The sequence below is a fragment of the Natrix helvetica genome (assembly GCF_964273705.1).
Source record: "Natrix helvetica genome assembly, chromosome: 1".
Lineage (NCBI taxonomy): Eukaryota > Metazoa > Chordata > Lepidosauria > Squamata > Natricidae > Natrix > Natrix helvetica.
In genome coordinates this window covers 101,622,911-101,642,675 of record NC_138548.1, presented here as the reverse complement: position 1 = coordinate 101,642,675, position 19,765 = coordinate 101,622,911, and the positions used below count along the sequence as shown (strand labels likewise).

Sequence of the window (19,765 nt, the reverse complement as noted above, 5' to 3'; positions counted from 1 at the left end):
TTTAGAAATTTATACCACTCGTCCTGCTTACTTTGATGCCGCAGAACAATATTCAACTTGGATTTTGTTAAAAATTTTGCTGGTTTTTAATGATTAGTTTCTGCTTAATGTTGTGTAATGAATCAGGAATTACCCAAAGCTTAGCACACACAGAAACCATAATTCTGTTCTTAAATATGCTGACCCTCAGTCTTCTAGGAGTTATAGTGATGGCTTTAGTTCCCACTTTGAAGGATTGGGTGGCTCCCTAGCATGTTAAAAAAAAAAAGATACTTGAAAAAAATATCAGTGAAGGCTTTTAAATACCACTTGAAGGATCTTAAAAAGATTCTTCCTTCGGGTTCCCAAAGGAAAGATTAGGAATGGATGCAGGTGTGTCCTAACAGAATGGTACCTTTTTTTTTCTTTTTTGCTGTGATTAACAAAAATTCTCTGCATGTTTGGGCTACGGAGGACATCTGAATGAAAATTTTCTCTCTACTTTACTTATTTCTATTGCAGATCTACTCATCTCTTAAACAGTACCAGTGGGAATTCTCTTCCTCTACTCCTTGTCACTTAAAAAATGTTTCTGGAACTAAATTAAGCATTTTTGTTAAGAGTGTTCTTTTTTTAAAAAAAAAAGTGTATATAAAAATTTCACATGGAAATTTGTATTTTGCACAGATTCAATGTTTAAGTTTCTAATGTGGCTGTTAAGAAATAAATTCAATTCTCCTAAATACTGTTGCATCTTTCCTTCCTTTTTAACAAACTGCATTGGGGACAGACAGTTTCACCTTTGCTGCTTTTCTGGTTTTGGTACAATGCTTCTTACACTCAGCGTGGGCTTTCTTTTTACCCTCCTGAAATGCATTTAAAATGTTGCCAAATGACTTTGAAGTGCAGGTAATCCTCGACTTACAACAGTTCACTTAGTGACCATTCAAAGTTACAACGGCACTGAAAAAATGTGACTTATTACCATTTTTCACAGTTATGACCTCATGATCATGTGGTCAGAATTCAGGTGCTTCATATTTATGACCCTTGCTGCATTCCAGGGTGATGTGATCATCTTTTGCACAGTTCTGACACACAACGTCAATGGGGAAGGCAGAGTCACTTAACAATCAGGTTACTAACTTATCAACTGTAGTGATTCACTTAACAACGGTGGCAAGAAAAGTTGGGCAAAACTCACTTAACAAATCTCTCATTGAACAACATAAATGTTGGGCTCAATTGTGGTCATAAGTCGAAGACTACCTGTATGCGGTATAAAAAATTTGCAACCACTAAATGGCAGAAAGAAGCCACAAAACCCCACCATCTGGTGGGTGCTCTGATATTTGCAGACCTTGTTGTATGAGTAGTAACATTTTACAACGTTGTGCTCAAACCTACTTTATGGCACTTTCTTCCTCTCTGGAAATGGAAGCCTTTAGTGTAATAATTATAGGATATACTCTGACAAATTTTTGCAGACTCTCATCTGAATTTTGAGAAATTGTGGCTTTGGTAACATTTCTAACTTTTCACTTTCACTAAATGGATCACTTTTTCCTTTAATCAAAGTAAAGTATTTTTTTCTTTTTTTAAAAAAGAGGTAATGAAAGTTTCAGACTGCCATTTTTAGCTATGAGAGAATTTGATTAGTTTCAATTGCAACGATAAGTGCTAATAAAGTTTTTACTGGGTTTAAGAAGCAGGAAATGTGTTCAGGAAACTAAGGCTCAAAGGGCTCAGATCCTCATGATAGATTAAGCAAATGACCCACAATTCAGAAATCTTCTGACTGTAGAACTAAAACACAGAAGAACGGGTATCGGGTTTTCATAATTTTAGTCAACATGATGCTAAAGGCCTTCTGTATTGCAAGCCTGTATCACAGGGGTATCAAACTTGATTTCATTGAGGGCCACATCAGGGTTGTGTTCGACCTCAGGAGGCTGGGGTGGACACGGCCAGTTCAACGTCACTCATGTCAGAGCACAAACACTCTGCCAGTGAAAACAGGCTCCCGAGCTCCGTTTTCAGCTGCAATGGCCTCCTGCAGCTTTCTGCCAGCAAAAACAGAGTTTGGGAGGGCCGCATGCAAACTTCCCAAGCTCTATTTTCGCTGGCAAAGGCACCATGGGCCAGTCCTTTGCTGTTTCCAGGGCACCCCCTGGGCCAGATCTAAGCACCTAGTGGGCCAAATTTGGCCCACTGGCCTTGAGTTTGACACCCCTTTTGTAGCACAAACATAACAGTCCCTTCCTGCCAGAAAGAAGTGCTGAGATTACACTTCAATTACAATAAGAGTGTCTTATCTTCCCCAAACTTTATTTTGAGAAACAAAATGGGTGACCAGAGCACTCCTTTGTCTACAAAACGGTAATGTTGAGGGAAGTTAAATATTAAGCTTACAGGAGCTGCTCGTCCCTTTGTGTAAGTTCATCTCAATCGCTGATTCATTCTAGTGGAGGAAGGGACCTACCATCTCTTGCACTGCATTTACTGACTTACTAAAGTACTTAAAGCAGTGCCCATACAACAGAACGAATTAGAAGAGCTCCAGTTTCACACAGTACTTACTCAGAGAGATCTTCCTTGTTTGTTCAAACCTTTCAATGGCCTAAAAGTCTGTAGAGATTCTCAGTCATCCAGGTCATGGGTGTCCCAAAGGTGCTTTTTCTGGAGGCAACTGGACTTTCTTGTTGTTGTTTTTTCTTTTGAAGACTTTCTTGTTTTTTTTCTTTCAATAAACCTCCATTCCCAGGTTTTGCAAGACTACAAAGCTTTGCTAGGTGCAGTGCCAACCCTTTTATTTGAATCAGCTGTGCAAGGGCAACATAGGGTGGTTAAACATCTGGAGAGCTTTAATTTTTTTGTGTAATCAATTTTTTGTCAAAACATTCATAGGTTTTTGTCTCCTAGGTATTGTTTTTCCTGAATTAGACCACACTGTAGAGAAAATAATTCTGGTGTATATTGGATTTCTTTCCGCGATGACTTTATTTCCCTTTTTCCAACCCAACCTTAACATCTCCACCCTTAAACCTTTGGTTATATAAATATACAATCATTTTTGCCTTGGATTTTCGGAAGTGACTTACAATTTGGGAAGGATTCTTTTTATACTTTAACAATAAATTGCTAGTATGTTCATTCGGAATACCTGCCATTAGTGTAATACTGCTAAATGTTTCAAATCCTTATTTATTACTGCATTTGTGTCCTGCTATTTGGTGTCAAAGAGCCGGAAAGGTGAGCTTAGTTGTTTATCATGAAACATTACAATGACCGCTTCTTGACATAAAGTAATAATTGCCTGTTATATTTGATTTGATAGAAGTTATTCTAACAAACACTTTCTATTACATTTGTATTATTCTGCAAGCCCATATTTATTATTTGAAAACCATATAATATTGTTCATTTTCTCTTTCAGCAGAACACCCCAAACTATTTATGCCTGAGTCTCATATTTTATTTTTTAACAAAAGGTTCTTCTAACACACTTCCAAATCATATAGAGTTAACAGGTAGTCCTCAACGTATAATAGCTCATTTAGACCTTTCAAAGTTACAACAGCACTGAAAAAGTGACTTATGACCATTTTTCACACTTACAACCATTGCAGTTTGCCCATGGTCATGTGATCAAAATTCGGAGAACTTGACAGCTGTCTCATATGTATGACCGTTGCAGTGTCCTGGGTGATATAATCACCTTTTGTGTCCTCCTTACAAGCCAAGTCAACGAGGAAGTCAGATTCACTTAACAACAGCAGTGATTCACTTAACAACTGGGACAAGAAAGGCAGTGGTGGGATTCAAAAACTTTTACTACCGGTTCTGTGGGTGTGGCTTGGTGGGCGTGGTCTGGCTTGTGGGCATGGCAGGGGAAGGTTACTGCAAAATCCCCATTCCCTCCCAATCAGCCGGGACACGGGAGGCAGAGGATGCGGGTGGGGCCAATCAGAGGTGGTATTTACCGGTTCTCTGAACTACTCAAAATTTCTGCTACCGGTTCTCCAGAACTGGCCAGAACCTGCTGAATACCACCTCTGAAGAAAGGTCATAAAATGGGGCAAAATTCACCTAACCAATGTTTCACAGAAATGTTGGGCTCAATTGTAATCATAAGTTGAGGACTATTTATATTTCTAATAGCAACTTGTATTTCTCACACATATTTTATATTTTCCTGTATTTTTGTATTCAGCGAGTTCTGCCTTCTAATTTGTTGAAAGGGGGTAGGAAGGGGTGATCTTTGGTAACTAATTAAGTTTAAACACTATCAAATGGGCTTTATGTCGATGAATATTTCTCTGCAAGGTTTTGATGTGCAAACATATGTTTTACAGTCTGTGATTCTTAACAGGTGAAAAGTACCATATTTCAACATTCCAGCCAATGCTTTTTCTAGTATCAGACTAAAGTTGTATTTAATGGAAGACAACATTAACTAACTTTTGATTAGCATTCTTCAACCTGGTGACCTCCAGATTTGTTGGAACTAGAAGGTTCATAATTCTTACCCAACGTATCTAAAAACCTTGTGATGGTTGCTCTAGTTGCATCAGACATCACAATAGATTTAATTAACGTGTGAAGCATATCTATTCTTACCCATCTGAGGTAACCAGATTTTCTGCAATATGAAAAGCCTGACTAGGTGGCTCAGTGGCTAAGGCACTGAGCTTGTTGATCAGAAAGGTCGGCCGTTTGGCGGTTTGAATCCCTAGTACAGGTCTCCTGCGTGAGCAGAGGGTTGGACTACATGACCTCCAAGGTTCCTTCCAACTCTGTTACTGTTACTTAAAAGGCCCCAGTATACTAAACTGATCAAATTTTCAGTCATAACAGATTGCTGGGTCACATTCTCAAGGGACAATTTTTTTCTGATTTTATATCAGCTTGCTGAGGAGACTAGAGTTTGTAAGATATGCATAAGGAAGCCATGGCAGCCATAGGTTTTTGATAGGCCACTGCTACATGGCACCAATTGAGGGTATTTCATATCATGAACCACAGTGGCACAGTGGTTAGAGTGCAGTACTGCAGGCTACTTCTGCTGACTGCCGGCTGACTACAATTTGGCAGTTCAAATCTCACTGGCTCAAATTAACTAAGCCTTCCATCCTTCCAAGGTGGGTAAAATGAGAACCCAAATTGTTGGGGGCAATATGCTGACTCCGTAAACCGCTTAGAGAGGGCTGTAAAGTGGTATATAAATCTAAGTGCTATTGCTATGTGTGGGGAGATGCCTCCTCTGTCCATTTTTGCAAGAAAGGCCAATATTATAGAGCAAACATGCCTGCCTGGCAAATATTGGCTGGCCTAAATTACTGGTTTGGGTATGCTTTTTGGGACATACTTTAAAAACAATTTGAAAGTGTATGATGTAGAGAACTAGAATTCTGGCAAAAGTATAAGTCTCTGAGAGGAATCAAAATAAAAATTAGATTCAATATACTTTCTGCATTTGTCACAATGTGCTCAGTTTATTGTAGTGTTTCCATCATTTGAAAAGTTAACTAAAGGCATTTGTCTTTATAACGTATATATCAAGATATTTAAAACATGTGTTGCTAGAGATCTGAAGCTATTATATTCTTTGATCCCACTGCCATGATACTTGAATTCTGCTGCAAAGAGTTCTAACTACACATCCCCATTGTGTTAGGCTAGTGGTTGTGTCACCAAGTTGGCATAGACTTAAAGAAAATTGGACTGGAATGAGATTTCTCCAGCAGAATTTTAACTCAGAATAGAAAGAAGGCCAAGCATTATTTGGATGATTTTTATTATATTTATTATATTTATATATTTATTATATTATCCACTGGCATATATTCATATGTTCTTGCTAAAATGAAGAATATAGTTCTACCAGCATGTATTTTACAACTGGATTCTCTACATAAATCTAACATAAGATCTAAGAAGGCAAGCATATTCAAGAGGATATATATATATATATATATATGTCTGGAATGTCTGGAAAGTAGTGACACATTTCTAAAATGTGAAATTTTAGGTTAAAAAAACCCCATTTTTAGTAGACAAATTAGATTTTGCCATTCTTATATGTAAGATTATATGGTTGTTCACAATTGTGTATGTGGAGTATTCATCACAAAATGTTCATAGAGAAAAGAATGAAAATCAAATGCTAAAAATTCAATAAGGAGCAAAAAGATACCTGTATCAGGTGAACATTTTAAGGGAAAGGAGGCAACTCCATTTCTGGCCATTTGCGGGAGGGAGCAAGGGAAGAAAAACAGCACTGTATTTTTTAGAAAACTTGGAATTAGTTGAAGTAGAATCTTGAGAATTGTATATTCTGTTGTAAATATATGAGTTAAGTTTGGATACAGAGTATGATCTGGAGAACTGGAGAAGATAAAACCAACGGTATGCAAATAATGTTGTCCACACCTTGTTAATAAGATGATCTTTGAATGGCGTGGCAGGGCAGGATTTTACAGCATCCTCTGGATACTAATTGACTACTTGCATAAACATTTCTAAAATTATAAACCAAATTTTATATTTGTTTGAAGTAAAAAATTGAAGAAGGTGCTTCTGCACCCATTGCTAGCTAGGAATCATTTCAAATGCCATTAAAGACAAGCATTAGCTTAGCTTCTACAAATCACAAACCAAGGAGAAGGGCAATGTCTAAGTACAAGATATGCAGAAACTATCCCAAACGTTTTTCTAAAGAGATGTCAGAGATGCGAAGAATGTGGGTTAAACAGCATCACCACCAGATGGATTCGTAACTGGCTGACCAACCGCACTCAACGTGTAGTCCTCAATGGAACTGCATCTACATGGAGGGAAGTATGCAGTGGAGTACCCCAAGGCTCTGTTTTAGGCCCAGTACTCTTCAACATCTTCATCAATGATTTGGATGAGGGAATAAATGGGGAACACATCAAATTTGCAGATGACACCAAGCTGGCAGGAATAGCCAACACTCCAGAAGATAGGCTAAAGATACAGAAGGATCTTGACAAACTTGAACATTGGGCACTATCTAATAAAATGAAATTCAATGGTGAAAAGAGTAAGGTTCTACATTTAGGCAACAAACACGGAATGCATAGGTACAGTATAGATGATACCTTGCTCAATAGTAGTAACTGTGAAAGGGATCTTGGAGTCCTAGTGGACAACCATTTAAATATGAGCCAGCAGTGTGCAGCAGCTGCCAAAAAAGCCAACACAGTTCTAGGCTGCATCAACAGAATCAAGATCACGTGAAGGGTTAATACCACTTTATAATGCCTTGGTAAGGCCGCACTTGGAATACTGCATTCAGTTCTGGTCGCCACGATGTAAAAAAGATGTGGAGACTCTAGAAAGAGTGCAGAGAAGAGCAACAAAGATGATTAGGGGACTGGAGACTAAAACATATGAAGAACGGTTGCAGGAACTGGGTATGTTTAGCTTAAGAGAAAGAAGGACTAGGGGAGACATGATAGCATTGTTCCAATATCTCAGGGGTTGCCACAAAGAAGAGGGAGTCAAACTATTCTCCAAGGCACCTGAGGGTAGAACAAGAAGCAATGGGTGGAAACTAATCAAGGAGAGAAGCAACTTAGAACAGAGAGAAATTTCCTGACAGTTAGAACAATTAATCAGTGGAACAGCTTGCCTCCAGAAGTTGTGAATGCCCCAACACTGGAAGTCTTTAAGAAGATGTTGGATAGCCATCTGTCTGAAACGGTATAGGGTTTCCTGCCTAGGCAGGGGGTTGGACTAGAAGACCTCCAAGGTCCCTTCCAACTCTACTATTGTATTGTATTGTATTGTATTATGCACTTGAGAGAAGAGACTAAAGTTACACAAACCAGCAGACGTAGGCTTCCATGTTAGCTGTTTCCATGGCTGCTAATTTAGCCCTAGACAAGAGTTTGGGCTGCATTGGAATTTCAATTTCCAGAGTCCACAATTTGTTGTTTAAAAACCAGCAGATCAGTGGTGGGTTACCAATTTTTTTCATATCGGTGCGCTCATTTGCGCCCAATGCTTCTGCACATGTGCAGAAACATCCAGGCAGGTGGGCTGAACCAGGAGCAAGCCACCTCTGCAGCAGATGATCATAACCACTTTAATTGTGGGCATTGAGATCTTCAGGGCATGTCTCACATTTCAAGGTTTCTTCTACCCAAATTACACAATAGGAAATAAGCCAGGTTCCAGAGCAAAAGCATGATGATAGATAATCTATTTCATAAGAGAAAGAAAGGAAATCGTGTTAGGAAGGCAGAAGAAAATATTTATGGAAATAAATAGTATTTGGTCTTCTAAAATTCTGTGAATGAAAGGTTGACCAAGGCTGGAAGGATGATAATACCTCAAGTGGTAGCTGTATCAAAATTGTGCATTTTGAGCGAATGCAATTTCATGTTAGTTTACATGGAAATACAGTAACTGCTGATTGATTAACACACAATCCTTTTTTTTTGAAGTTACACAACCACAAATTTCTTTTTTTATTTAACAACATGGGATCTCCAAAGGATGAGTCAAAAGAGAAAGATTATGGAAAATGCCACAAATACATTTTAGGAATTGTATATCTAAACTGACCCAAAAGTGGGAGGTGGAGATATATTATCATTACAATTGTTGTTCATAATTAGATATAACCAATTTCATTGTATTTAATTACAATGATGATAAAGATTATACTATACTATATTATATTTAGGTTGGTTGGTTGATTTCAGATACAACTTCAATATTTAATATGAATTAAATCCATTTCAATATTTTTCTTTCAAAGGTATTTGCATACTTGTGATTTATAGACCCATGTTTTAATTATTAGTGCTAAGTTAGGGATGAAAAAAGGAATGCCTGACTGAGTGTATCTTTGGAATGTTAAATTCCACAAGAATTAAACACAACCTATCTACATTTTCTAGGACCAATTAAACAACATTTCTCCCAAGAATTATTGGCTATTCTTAACGTAGTAGGTTCATTGACCAGAAAATGAAAGGGAATTGATAATGCATAGTGTAAATTAACTCCTTTATAGATGGATGCTTTGAATAAATGGCTGAATACTTTAAATATTCATCAGAAGCAAGCTTGTTTTCATCATCATTGATGTTAATTTCCACTGGCAGATAAGTCCTAGGAATTTTAGGCGTGGCATTCCTTTCTCCATCTAGGCATTTTTTGTCTTGGTCTTTCATTTTTGCTTGTTCAATGAGCAGATTGTGAAGTGAATCACACGCATACATGCATAATTTGAAATATTATTTTCAGCAGTTGAATGTAAGAAGGACCAGTGGCTATTGTCTAGCTAGATTTATTTTGGCTGCAGCAAAAATATAGTTAAGTATCGGACATGTTTAGAAGTTGGCTGCAAGGCAATGTTCACAGAAGCCCAACAGCTACTTTGTCACTGCTTCGTTTCAATTCCAAGAAAGCTGAAAGATTTCTTGGCTTGCCAAATACTTTCTTTGGATTCTCTAGTTCTCTTTGCAATGTTAATTGAGCAGAATGGACTATGCAATTTAAAAAATAATTTGCTTCTTAATGCATGAAAAGATTGATCAGATGGATGAATGTACATTCAGACAGAGAGGGCTGTTCATAGCAATGACTCTGGACAGTTTATAAGAAATTAAAAAGAAGAAACAATAACATTAAAGAGCCAATAATTCACGTAACCAAAGTCCAGGATCAAGAAAACTCCAAATTTACCAGAGCAATAAAATCAATCAGCCAACTCATAGCAAAGCTCATTTAACAATCCAAATGCCTGGGGAACAGTCAGGCTTTAATTTCCTTTATGAGAGTTAATAGGGTTGGAGCCATCTGGATTTCTGGAGGGAGGCTGCTCTTGGGAGCAAGCACCACCACAGAGAAGGCGTGAGTCCTACTCCAGCAAGATGACATTGACATCTGAAGCATGCTGTCCCTGACATATCTGATGAGGTTTTCCACAAAAAGATGGAGACAAACAGCCAGGCTGGCCATATGCCACAAAGGGCTTGATAGCTAATAACCATTTTCTGAATCCCATCCAGAAGCTCCCTTTGGAACCCGTTGTCTGACAGAGAAGAGTCTTTCTGATATCCTTTTTCCAGATTTAAGGTATCACCAGGTGATAAGGGTTGGGACATTCAAGAGAGCAGACTTGCAATCTGTTTTTTAATTTCAGAGTAGATTTTGGCTAAAGGAAATATGAAAAAGGAATTTTTAGAACATGTACCGACGTTCTCCAATGTGTGGAGTTCAATCCCCCTAATGCTTAAGGTCACCTGTGGGATTGGAGTTTGGGTGATGGGAATGAACAACAGCTACTCACGTGCACACACACACACAACTTTTTCCTCATCAATGCATCTTCATGCAGATGTTAGACTATTGTATAATTTCTAAGATGTTCTGGGTGTGAGGACATTATACCCAGGAAGCTGTTGCAGATAACTTATGCATTTTGATGTCAGTAGAATGTGATTTTGTTCTGGAAATCTCTTTCTTTCTCTCTCTGGTCTCTCCTCTACATTAGAAATGGCTTGCAAATTTGGGGGAATATAGCACCTTAATCTCTGCAATCCTTCGTGGTATTAAAATGCCTTTATAGAAGATTCATGAAGTTAAGTTCTGGTGAAGTAAAATATAAACATGACTTCTTGATGAGAATAATATATAGGGTATGTTTGAATGTTTCCAAGTACAGTCTTCTGTATAAGGAAATGTTGTGCTATGATTTGTTATGGGTGGATATGCTTGGGTTTTATTTAACTACACAAAGAAGATTTGTGTATTAGCAACAGAAATACAGTGGTGCGCCAATGAACCCCTTTAGGGTAAAATGAGTTCCAAACACTCAAGGTGTACAGACGCCATGTTCCCTTTGACACTTAATTATATACAAACCATTGCTTTCTGTTATCCCACACCCAGCCACATAGGCCTGCTGCAGCTAATATTGTTAATCAGAAAATTGCACAGATTCAGAGTTTCCTTTTTTTAAAAAAAATCAGCAAGAATGAAGAATATTCAAGCAATAGGAAATATGGAAGACCAAGACAGTCCCAAGTAGAAGAATATAATACTTATTCAACCCATCCCTCACTTCCCAAATTAAATTATATAAACAAACAGGACAATTGAATAATGAATATATAGCTTGAGGCACCCAAATGACATCTCAAAGTTAGAGAACCACAAAAATCTACTTATATTCTCTTTGCTAGCCATAATGACTTACAGAAATCTAAACTGCCTATAGCATTTGAATTAGTGTTTTGGGTTTGCTTTGATATAGAAGGAGGGTCATTAGAAAAGGTGGCAATGGAGCTCTTTTAAGTTAATGACAAAGGAATGTGCCTAAGCGATGACAAAGAGGAGGAAGGAAACTTTCTTCCTCTTAAAGCAGGGGTGTCCAAACTTGGGAACTTTAAGACTTGTGGACTTCCATGCTGGCTGGGGAATTCTGGGAGTTGAAGTCCACAAGTCTTAAAGTTCCCAAGTTTGGACACCCCTGCCATAAAGCATAGAAAGACAGAAGGCTGGAAATAAGGAAGGTGATGTGCTTACTGTGCATCACAGGACTTCCTTCCTGCTCATCAGATACTCAATCACCCTTTCCAGTGGTGAAATTCATTTTTTTTTACTACCAGTTCTGTGGGTGTAGCTTGGTAGGTGTGGCAGGGGAAGGATACCACAAAATCTCCATTCCCACCCCATTCTGGGGCCAGCCAGAGGTGGTATTTGCCGGTTCTCTGAACTATTCAAAATTTCTGCTACCGGTTCTGCAGAACCTACTGAATATCACCCCTGCCCTTGTCCCTTCCTTCCTTCCTTCCTATCATTGTTTGGCTTAATTTTGGAAGATTGTTTCCCAAACATCTTTCTTGGCACCATAATATCTAATGTCTTCCTATTGATATAGTTTTTGAACAGTGGGCATCTCTGGAAGTTGTAACAGAGTATATGTAAACATACTGGAAGATTTCTACTTTTCCTGTAGTTCAGTGTGATTTCTTTTGTCTCTGTACAATATTAAGCGAAAATTATTCTTTAAATAATCTTTGTCCTTTAATATTTCTGCAGGATATTATGAGCTTAGCCTGACATCCAAAAAAGCTTAGCCGGGTTGAAACTGATTACTTCCTGAAATCCCAAGGCTGTAGACTAAATTGGAAGTTGTGAGAAATAGCCCAGGAGAAAACAGTGATGTATTATGCCCAGATTATAGCTAAAGACTTGTATCAATGCAGTGAACAGAAGCTGAAGTTGACTTGTTGGAGTCTGCGCTTATGTGATCTCCAGGCATAATAAGTCAAGTTCCCATTATTCTAGGAAGTTTTCTGCAGGCTGGTTGCCTCCCAATGTGGGCTTAATTATCTCACACAATTCATACTTGGCCTGTCTGGGAATTCTGGTGTGTGAAGTTCCACACCCTTAGTAAGACACAAAGTTGGGAAAGCTATTGTGCTCTATTTATATGCATATGTGCTGATGTATACATGTGTGTGAGAGAGAGAGAGACAGATTGTGACTCACAGACTCTTTTTTTTTTTTTGCCATTAATGCAATGTCTGGAATAAGGAATGAGTAGGAAAGATTGTGACTCAGAGGCTTTCAGCCCAAGCAAGGCTGCATATGATTTATTCAATTTTTGGTAATTATGCATCCTTTGTAAAGTAATTATCTATTTCTCCAGCATCTGAGTTTCTATCTTTCTGTGACCAAGATATTCACAGCTTTATGCTTTCTGTCTCCTAAGGGAATCATCCTCTTCAATTTATTTATAGTCCTTATTAGGGCTCCTGATATTCCTTTCTATAGGCAATAAAGCCTATTTAAAGTTTCTAGCAGAAAAACTCATCTCATTTTATAATACTTCTTCTGCCTGGAACTACACAATGTATATTTGCTGGGGAAAATATACATTTTTTCTAGATTTAGTAAGATATCAAGTGTGAATGGGGAGTGGGGGGAGTTATTGTCCTCTCCAAGACTGTTGGCATCAAAAGGCATTATGCCACAAATAATCTGATGTAGTGATGTGGACCTTTCTTGTAGAGCTGAGCCAAAAGCATCAGTCAAGTTTGCTGCTTGGGTACCATCCAGTGGTGGGATTCAGCCAATTCGCACCTATTTGGGAGAACCGGTTGTTAACTTTCTAAGCAGTTCAGAGAACTGGTTGTTGGGAGAAATATCATTTTGTTTTTTTCCACTTTACAGGGCTAATTCTATAAGGAAGGCAGGAAGGAAACATTCTGGTGTTGTTTCTAGCTTAATCTTTATTGCCCTGTTTACAGAAACTGTCTCTCTCCCTTATTACATTGTAACAGCTAAGGCGAAGCACCCATTGACTTGAGAGAGGTTGAGTTGGCCATGCCCACACCAGTCACATGACCACTGAGCCACGCCCACCCAGCTGATCATTAGGACAGAGAACCAGTTGTTAAATTATTTGAATCCCACCACTGGCACCATCCCCACCCTACCATTCAATGGCGTTCCTGCCAGGCTACTTAAGCTGATTTCTGGTGGGGGAGTTCCCCAGCCAGTAGTGTTGAGGACATCAATCTACCTTTCCACAGCAAGGGGTCTACAATGGTCCAGGAGTTCATAGCTACTGTGGCAGATGTGAATCAAGGACCCAGAACACATTAAAGGCCATGTGCTAAATCTAGTTTTTAGCTCAGGGCAGACAAAATGTGATTTGAAAGGGAAGGCATTGAACTTTGTCCCTCATCATGGGCAGATAATTCTTTGCAACATCCCCTCCACAGAGGGGGAGGACCTATTAGATTGAGTCCTTCTGTTGCAGGTATCTAATAGACCCTGTGAGTTTTTAGATAGCTCTTTGGGAGGATCTGGTAGGCAGTTTGTCTGACACTGTGATCACTCTCTGGAATAAAGAATCATGCAGGGAGTGGGCCAGTTTGTATCAGAATAGTATATTGAAATGGAGGGTTATGGAGCAGTGTTGGAGAAATATAGAGCACAGTTGGAAAAAGATTTGTCTTGAGTCAGAGTCACATTCAAACTTAAGTGGATAGTTGAATGGCAAAAATAAATATGTTGTAGTCCTATATTGGCTGAATGCCACTCAATGGTCCTTTTTAAGAAACTTGCTTCCCTTTAGCAAAAGTTGCTTACTTCCTTTTAGGAAAAGTTGCTTTAAAAAGATCATTGGCTGAATGCCATCCAACGATCCTTTTTAAGAAACCTGCTTCCTTTTAGAGGAAAAATTGCTCACATTTGAATGGTATAAAACATTATTGCAGCATTTGACCAACAAAACAAATTCAAGAGCAGTTGGGCAATGCAAACAGAAATGATTGAGGACACATCTTTGAAGTAATCTGGGCCTGTGAGTAATTTTGAGCTTGTGAGTCTAAGGAAGTGGAGACTTCCTGAGACTCACTGGAGACTCTAGTCTACACAGTGTAATTCCACCATTTGCGAGAGGGGATTCCTGCTCTGGTTAAGACCTCCCATGAGATGGCAGGAGACTGCAAGTGAACAATAATCAACACTTGTGAAGTGAGGAAGAGCTGCTGTGACCTGTAAAGAAGGCTGTAATATGTCCCATATTTAAAAAGCCTTTGCTCAGTCCAACTGTTTTGCATAACTTCAATGTCATGGTCTAAATCAGTGGTTCTCAACCTGTGAGTCAGGACTCCTTTGGGGGTCGAACGACCCTTTCACAGGGGTCACCTAAGACCATCAGAAAACACATATTTCCGATGGTCTTAGGAACCAAGACACCAATTTTATGGTTGGGAGTCACCAAAACATGAGGAACTGTATTAAAGGGTTGCAGCATTGCGAAGGTTGAGAACCACTGGTCTAAATAGAATGCAATTAATCTAGCCTTGCATAAACTGGTCTCAGTACATCTGGAGGCACCACAAGAAATTCTCATATGAAAAATAATAATGTCCCATCAAAGTTCCATTAATCAAACTTTTGGAGGGGAAGAAAAGAAAACTAACTTAGTGATGAAGCTGGTAAGATGTCTTCAGGAAACCAGCACAAAGGCAATGAGCTTTGTCTTCTGCTAAAGGTCTGTAGAGATTCTCAGTCATCCAGGTCATGGTTGTCCCAAAGAAGAAAGTCTCCTGCTACTGTTCTCAGACAATTGACAGTCAGAGGATGTTATCAGGGGAGGTTGAATCTGAATATTTCCTTATGCACATCTATCATGAATAGCTAATCCTCCCTGAATTTGTCTAATGAATCAAAACTGCCGTATATTGTGGCAATGAATTCTGTGTGATGAAAAGCTTTATTTAATTTCTGTAGTGTTATAGACTGGATCAATCAAGTTATACTAGGTAAGAAAGGAAGCAAGCCTGAGTGATTGATTGACTGAGTGATTGATTGCATTATGCTTCACTTGATACTCCTCTATCTTGACTTTCTTGTTACTCAACTAAAACTCTTCCAATCATGTTATAATCTTTGTAGGGGAATGATTTCAATCCTCCTCCTCCTCCTCCCACCATTTCAGCTGCTTTTTCTACATTTCCAGCAGTACAATAGCCTTTCTGAAATCACATGAAACATCTATGCACACAATTGTGAGCGTACCCTCGATCAATGACAGAGTGTTACAGTACTTTAGCTACACATCAGTGGTGGGTTTCATGTTTTAGAACCTCTTCTGTAGATGTGGCCTGCTTTGTGGGAGTGGCTTGCTGGCATGTGAGTGGGTGGGAGTGGCTTGCCAGCCATGTGACCGAGTGGGAGTGGCTTAGAAGTCATGTGACTGGGTGGGCATGGCCAACTTGTAAAATGTGGTGAAACTCACTTAACAACGCTCTTGCTTAGCAACCAAAATGTTGGCTCAGAAACTCTGGCATTTGAAGCACACAAGTCTTAAAGCTGTCAAGTTACAAGACCCTTGCACCCCTAATCCTTTAGAAAAAAATACCCCAGGGATGTTCAAACTTGACAGCTTTAAGACTTTAAGGTTTAGATAAGACTCTTAGAGGTGGGCGGGGCGATTGGTGAGCCAGCCAAACAATGAGCGGGTGGGGCAAGAGTGGTGCGGACGGGCAGGGGGAGGGAGCTGGAACCGGTTCTAAATGGCACAGTAGATTTGTGGAATCTCTTCTATAGAAGATGTTAGAACTGGCAGGAACCCACCTCTGCTACACATATAATTTGAAACATTTTGTGACAGAGGTTGTACTTCATTAGATTTTTTTAAAATTAAGGACAGTTTTCTGCATCTTCAAATTCATGAACTCTGCCACATATGCTCCATATTATGTAGCTTTTAATAAGACAAGATTGATGCTCAGGGAAATGAGTGTGTAATGCTTTAATATGCTCCCCAGACCAATTAAACGATGTTAAGTACATTTGGGGGCCAATGAATAAATGAAGCTGAAGTGCACCAATAACATTTAAATTCATCCATTGATGATGAGAACATCTTGATTGTTTCTGGTTTACATCATGACACTTTACTTCTTGGCAATGGTGCTAAAGGTGTGTAGTTGTTATTGGAGGAGAGAAAGCTATTGCTCTCTTGAAAAGCCCTTCTGTTGATGCTCAGTATTGATTTTTGACTTTCAGGTTTGGACTGTTTTCCTCAACCCTTGTCTTTTTTTATTTTTAAGGGGAGTAACATAAAAACGCCAGTTGTTTAGGATCTTCTTACCTGCTGTTTTTTTCAGCACTTGCAACAAAGAGGCTGTGTGAGGTTACTGAAAATAAAGCTAGGATAACTGGACTGCAGTCTGCTGTGATCACAGCAATTGCAAGGACAAACTATGGTCACAGACCAGCCTGGATCTAGAGGTTGAATACACTTCTTCATAGGTAGCCTTGCCACAAATTTCTTTTGGGAGCTGAGCATCTTTTTCCAAACCAAATTATCATGTCCCAGCTGAAAGAATGGCACTCACAAAAGGTATGAAGAAAGCACCAATAATGATATGCTTAAACAGTCACTCAGAATTGTTCCACCTCTGAGCTCTGTCAAACTGTAACAGCCTGTTGCTTTTCTGCTCTGGTTTTGTCTTTGATGTATGGATTACGTGATCTGATACAAAGCCAAGCACTTTAAAGCAACTCTAAAGCATTACTGAAGGTGTTCTTAGTAGGGTGAGACTTTCAGCATGTTGCATCTCACTTGGCTGATCTTGGAGAACTTTTCGGCCTGTGCTCACTGCCACAGCGATAGGCTACATGTGGGCTAACATCTCCCAAACTGTTTCAGTTGTAATGTATCTGAAAGTAGAAATAGGGCTCGAGTTTAGGAAAATCTAGAAGAAGACAGTATTATTTGGATTAAAGCAGGGGTGGGCTTCAAAAATTGCAGCAATGGGTTCGCTGCCCTGTTGCTGGGTGGGCATGGCCTAGTTGGCCTCCTGCACCACGGTGGCATGAGGAGGGAGTTTTTAGCCCGCCCCAGGCTCCGGATGCTTTCCTCGAGCCTCCGGGAGAGTGAAAACTGCTTTTCCTGGGCTCTAGAGGCCCTCCAGATGCTGGAAACAGCTTGTTTCTGGACTTCTGAAACCTCCAGTAAGCTCGTTCCCCTCCCCTCAAGCTTCCGCAAGGGCCCTGCACTTAACTGGCATAATGAACAGGTGGCACAGAGAATCCTGGGAATGGCAGGGTGGGGTGGAAGGGACAGGATGGGGTGGGAGGGGCCAGCCAGGGTTGGCATTTGGTGGTTCGCTGAACTGAGCAGAATCCTAGCTAGAGAATCGACTAAATCCATGCAAATCCCCAGCAGCCCACCCCTGGATTGACGTCTTTGAAGTAATAGATATTGTCAGGAGTGTCCACAGAGTGTGGTTAAAAGAAAAAAGTCAAAATGGTGGCCATAATGGCACCATTGAAACTCTGCCTGTTTTGTTATTTATGTCACACATAATAGACAGAGCTTTGATTGCACCATTGTAATCAATCATCTTGATTTTTTTTTAACCATACCCTGAGGACATTCCCTGATACAGTAAGCCAGATGTTAGATTTGACTAGAAGTAAATATTTTTAAAAAAACTGAAAAGTAATCTTTGATCCATACATAACAATCCTCTAACTAAACACTGTAACTCTGTGTGGTATCTGGCAGCCCAACGCTCAGCTTCAGATGCCTGTAATTATGGGAAAGGAAGCCCCTGAATCGCAACCCCAGATGAGATCATGTCCCACTAGTGTTGTGGTGTGAGTGAGCCAAAGTTGAAATGCCTCCTTCCTCCTGTGAGAAGCCCCAGCACTAAACCTGAATGTTTGCTTTAAACTCTTTCAGCCCTCTTCATTTTAGAGAACTCCCAGATAGAAAAGAGAACTATTAAAAAGTAAAAACAACAACCAGAATTTTTTTTTTGCAGATGAGAAGGAATTTGGTTTTTTTTTTTAAAAGCAAACCAGCCTACTTGGGAGATAGAGATGAGGCATTACACTCTGGACATTGTCTTTAGAAAACAGAAAGTTTGTACCTGGATCTCTACAGTTGCCTATATGCTGATCAGGATCTCCCAAATCAGGATATTCAGTAATTAAAATTTAGTCATTTAGCTGGCCTTGGTTGCTCTGATAAAGCTAAAGAATGTTAAGCTGGCAAGTAAACTAAATGGGAGACAAATTGTGGAACTAAGACTAGATTTCTCTATTGGGGGGGTGTATTTCTGGAAGGAGGCAACTGAAAATCACTTCCATATAATCACCAACATGGAATAAATTTAAAATATTTATAATGATAGGATTTCCTTAATATTTTTGGCATTTCATGCTTAAACTTTCAAACATGTGGGAGTCATATTTTGGTTGAAAAAAGTTGCCCCTGAAATAAATGAGATCTTCTGGGAGTAACATACAATTCCATACAGAGATTTTAGTTAGTCTGCTTTAAGGTGCAGAAAATCCTGAATAAACATTGTAAAGGAAGAGCAAATGGAAGAATTTGAACTTAATGCCATTTTAGTTCCGCTGCTTTCAGTGGAAATAAACTCATCTAAATGGGTGAGCCTCAACATTTTTCTTCTGCTAAGAAAGCCCCCAAAGTCTAATAGACCAATAGAAAAGTTAATCAAGGAGACTGAAGACAATTGCTTTTTGTTTTGCTTAAATTGACTTACACAAACTAAAATGTTGCATACCACGTGGCAGCAATGGCCATTCTGGGCATGTTTTGGACACCCAGCAAGTGGCTTCGTGAAAGCTGTACCCAAACTCCAGAGGGAAACATTTCCATGGAGAAGGTAATCTATAAAGACACAAAGCAGCTAGAGATCCTCGGGGTTGACTATTACCATCAAGGATTTTTAGTTATTATTTTGTGCAAAATTCAAGGTACGGATGCATCAGGCAATAAAGTCCCCCCCCTTGGCAACACTGACTGTAGGGCTGAAGGCAAGGGTCAGGACAAACTGCCCTTTCCTAAATCTTAGTTTGTGGCATGTGATGGTTGTGAAGATCCTAGCAGAGCATCCATTACTATCCAATGGCATGCTGGGTGACCAGAGCAAGTATAGGAGCACTTCAAAATGACCAGATTCCTGCTCTGCCTTCTGCCACCACTGCAAGACATAGTTGCAGGGACGGGATATGAGAACTTCAACCATCTTTCAATGTCAGGAGTATTCAAGTAGCTGTTCAGGCTTTTTCTAGGTATCTTTTCCTTTTATGGAAGCACCAGGTACTATAGTGGTGAGGCAGCTCTTTTCCTTGCACTGGTTCAAAAAGGTATCCGTTGGCATACGGCAGGTGGTTCAAAAGGATGAGATGTAACATGTGCTGTCATGCAGGTGATTATTTTAGATAACCAGCCAATCAG

The 19,765-nt window shown here is 39.4% G+C and overlaps 1 protein-coding gene across 5 annotated transcripts in view; it reads left to right on the top strand.

Moving 5' to 3' along the window:
* MICAL2 (microtubule associated monooxygenase, calponin and LIM domain containing 2) overlaps window positions 1–19,765 on the top strand; it is a 148,067-nt gene that overhangs the window by 86,571 nt on the left and 41,731 nt on the right. The window contains exon 26 of one of the 5 annotated variants that reach the window (XM_081936849.1): window positions 502–716. The exons of the other annotated variants lie outside the window; for them this stretch is intronic. The gene's annotated coding sequence lies outside the window, so the exon portion shown is untranslated. Of the gene's footprint in view, window positions 1–501; window positions 717–19,765 lie in introns of those variants that run through there. 5 annotated transcript variants of the gene reach the window in all.